Source organism: Myotis lucifugus, unplaced genomic scaffold (assembly GCF_000147115.1).
Source record: "Myotis lucifugus unplaced genomic scaffold, Myoluc2.0 scaffold_5, whole genome shotgun sequence".
NCBI classification, from domain to species: Eukaryota; Metazoa; Chordata; class Mammalia; order Chiroptera; family Vespertilionidae; genus Myotis; species Myotis lucifugus.
Genome location: NW_005871053.1, coordinates 3728255 through 3732313, shown reverse-complemented (window position 1 = coordinate 3732313; position 4059 = coordinate 3728255). Strand labels below are relative to the sequence as shown.

The following is a 4059-nucleotide window of genomic DNA, read 5'->3' as shown; positions in this document are numbered from 1 at the left end:
TCTTTATTTAAATTTTTTAAAAAATTACAAGGATATTTTGAGTATAGTAAAGTAAATAAAAAGTAATCTTTCACATTGAAATGATTACAAATATTCAATAGCAAAATGCAGCCTTATAGATGTAAATTTGCTTTAAAAGATATATCATTCTTTAAATGGCAGTTTTCTTTTTTTCTTCCTTCCTTCCTTCCTTCCTTCCTTCCTTCCTTCCTTCCTTCCTTCCTTCTTTTCTTTCTAGCATTGAAAGTAGTACTTCATTGCTAAACTCTGTGAATTGCAAGATCACACATTCAGAGAAATTGAGCTGAGTCTGTGATTAATTCAGTAGCCACTACACGAGTTGAGGTAACCACAATTGCTGGTGCTCTCTTAAATCAAGAGGGGTTAATAAGTGTAAATGAAGGCAGATGTATAAAGAATACTGAATATTATGTATAAATCCTCATGAAACCACAAAAAGAAACACCACACAATGTATATATTTGGACTTACGTCTTTCTTCTTTTAATATTTCCCAATAGCTGTATCCCATAAGTTTCATGTGTTCTTATTTTTATTCATACCTAAGTATTTTTAAAATATGTTTTACTAAAAGGAAGGGAGAGGGAGAGAGAGATAGAAACATCAATGATGAGAGAGAATCATTGATTGGCTGCCTCCTGCATACCCCCTACTGGGGATGGAGCCCACAATCCAGGCATGTGCCTTGACCAGGAATCAAAACCATGACTGCCTGGTTATTGGTGTTCAACCAATAAGCCACACTGGCTGGGCCATACATAAGTATTTTTAAATACCCCTTATAAATATCCTATTTGATCAATTGATTGTTTAGGAGTGTGTAATTTAATTTCCAAATATTTGTGAATTTCCTAAATTTCCTTTGGTTATTGGTTTCTGATTTAATTCTGTTATAATCAGAGAACATATTTTGAATGACTTAAAAATTTTTACATTTATTGAAGCTTTTTGTGGCCTAATAAATGGTCTCCTTTATTCTCTTAGTCAAGAGTTTAGCATATTCTACAGCCTCTTCCTTACTTTCCTTAGTATGCTGTTTCTTCAGAGCAATATGCTGATGTCTGTGTTGCAAGACACATGGAATAAAAACACCCTGAATCGCAGGTGATTTGGTTCTAGATTTCTTACCTTCTTTGTTTAGAGGCTTTCACACAACATACTGGTGGACATCATCTTCTTTGGAGAGACTGAGAAGTTTATGAATTCTGCCAGCTCTTTTGGGCCCAAGGTGACAAGGCATAGTAGAATCAGTGAGAATAGGAGGATCTTTCTCCCCTTTTTTTACAATGCCCCTTTCTCAGTAGCAGGTGGGCATGGCCATGGGTCAAGGCGCCTGCTCCATGGGGAAACCTTGTTTGTCATTCCCACCACTGATTTGAACCAAGGAACCCTTCCATTCTTCACCCAGAGCATCAGCAGCAATTTTTGTGGCCATATGCTGCTCATAAAAGGTACAAAGTTTGCATTCATCATCTGCTTCAATGAGTTTCTAGCAGCCAGTGACTGGGAAAGTAAGGTTCAGCATCATGAAGCAGCCAGCCGCCTCCAAGGGGCCATGAAAAAGAGACCTCTCATATTTTCTTTTATTCTTTAGACATAGTTTCTTTTAGTCCTTTGAACATATTTACAATAGCTGATTTAATGTCTTTGTCTATTAATTCCAACATCCGGGCTTCTTTAGGGAGAGTTTCTATTAACCTTCTGTGTATGGGACATACTTTGCTGTTTCATTTCATATGTCATGATTTTTTTGTTGAAAAATAGACTCTAGAAATCAGACCCCCCCCACACACACACACATACACACAAAGATTTGTTGTTTTTCTGATTGTTTGTCTATACTCTTTGTCATGTGTAGCCCCTAAAGTCTCAATTTAGTTTGCCCAGTGGTCGGCTAGATAGAGATTTCCTTAAATGTATTGAATCAGTAAGTCTTTGCCAGGGGGTTTGGTGTGCACGCTGGGGCACACCTTTAATGCTGTTGCAGTTTGCGCTATGCCTTAGTCTTCACTTCTGGATTGTGCAGAGCCATAGGTGAAAGCTTAGGACCTTTTTAAGTCTTTCCTCAGCACACACATATCCCTGACTACAGTCTTTCAAAGTACAGCCCTGCACATGTATATAGCCTCCTAGATTCCCAGGAGTATGTCAGAGCTTTTCAAAGCTCCATGTGGACATTGCATTCTTAGCTTTTTTTATGTTTTTGGATCAACCTCCTGTTTGTCCCAACTGTTCTCACTGCCTCTGGCAGCTGCAATGTTAGACAAATTCTCCTGATAGTTTTGGACACGTTCCCCTGAAGAAAGGGCTGTTCTGCCTGAGTGAGTTCTGAGTTGAGTCAAAGAAAGACAAGTCCTGTGAGTGATGGTTTACAGGAAGCCCCCAGACAGGTCAACTATTGACAATTCTCTGGGAATGGAACCTCTTAGGGAGCTCCCAACCCATTCTGTCCTAAAGGCTACTAGGCTAATGGTTTTCACAGTGGATCACAAGGCTGTTGGCTTATAAGGATATCATAGAGGTGGTAAGACAAGGAGGGTATAGGGCAAGTTAAAACACCACAAAACTCATTGTTTTTTTCAAAGATTCAACCAGTTTTCTCATGTAAATGGTCCCTGGGTTGTTGCAAACTATTGGTTTTTATCAGTGTTTTGAAAGAGTTGATTTTGAAGATTTTTATAATTCTAATTTATTTTTATAGAAAAGCAGGTTTTTGAGCTAGTGAATCCACCATTCTGAAGAAGTTTTCATTCACAGACTTAAGTTAAAAAGTACTAAGTTTTTAAAAATTGTTTCATAATGTAGTATGTGCTAAATTTAAAATATTGCTTATGAGACAGATTAGAAACAAAAATAGACCTAAACATACACAGGGATTGGGACAATTGGATAACTAACTACCATATAAGAAAATAAGCTTGTATTATGATCTGACATTTTTAATCAAAAATAAATTCTAGTGGTGCTTCATATATGAAAGATGAAAAATAAAATTGTGAAAGTACTAGAGAAAACATGGCATTCTTTTTTTTGGTATATTTTTGGCATTCAGAATACCTTCTTAGGTTTGACAAAACAAAATAATAACAACAAAAAACACAGAACCCATAAAAGATTGCTAACTTCAGCTACATGCACACAAAACTGTGAAATAAAAACCACCATAAATTCTACAGATGGTCAATAGACATAGGAAAAAATGATCATCACTAATCATCAGAGAGATGCAAACTAAAACCACATGAGAGATCACCTCACATCTGCCAGAATGCCTAGCATAAATAAATCAACAAACAAGTATTGGCGAGGATGTGGAGAAAAGGGAACTTTAGTGCACTGTTGGTGGGAATGCAGATTGGTGCAGCCACTGTGAAAAACAGTATGGAATTTCCTGAAGCACTTAAAAATAGAACTGCCCTTTGACCCAGCGATCTCACTTTTGGGAATATATCTTAAGAATCCTGAAACACCAGTTCGAAAGAGTATATGCATCCTTATGTGATAGCAGTGTTATTTGTAATAGCCAAGATTTGGAAACAGCACAAGTGCCCGTCAGTAGGTGAGTGGATGCACAAGCTGTGGCACATTTACACAGTGAGTGGATAAAAAAGCCGTGGCTGTAAAAAAGAAGGAGCTCTTACCTTTTATGACAACATGGACAGACTTGGAGATTATTATGCTAAGTGAAATAAAGCAGTCAGAGAAAGACAAATACCGTATGACATCACTTCTATGTGAACCTAATGAACAAAGTAAACTGATGAACAAAATAGAAACAGAGGCATGGATGCATGGAACAGGCTGACAGCTGTGAGAGAGGAGTGGGGGGAAGGAAGATTGGATGAAAGAAGGCGAAGGGATTAACCAAAGAACATATATGCATAACCCCATGGACACAGACAACAGTGTGGTGATGGCCAAAGGGAAGGGGTTGCGGGTTGGATGGAGGTGGGCAAATGGAGGGAAATGGGGACATTTGTAATAGTGTCAATAATAGAAATAAAGTTTAAAAAGTCATAAATTCTAAAGACATTCTAA

At 37.6% G+C, this 4059-nt stretch overlaps 1 pseudogene; it reads right to left on the bottom strand.

Moving 5' to 3' along the window:
• Nucleotides 1-215: 215 nt before the first annotated feature.
• Nucleotides 216-1549, bottom strand: LOC111823087 (annotated as a pseudogene).
• Nucleotides 1550-4059: the final 2510 nt, after the last annotated feature.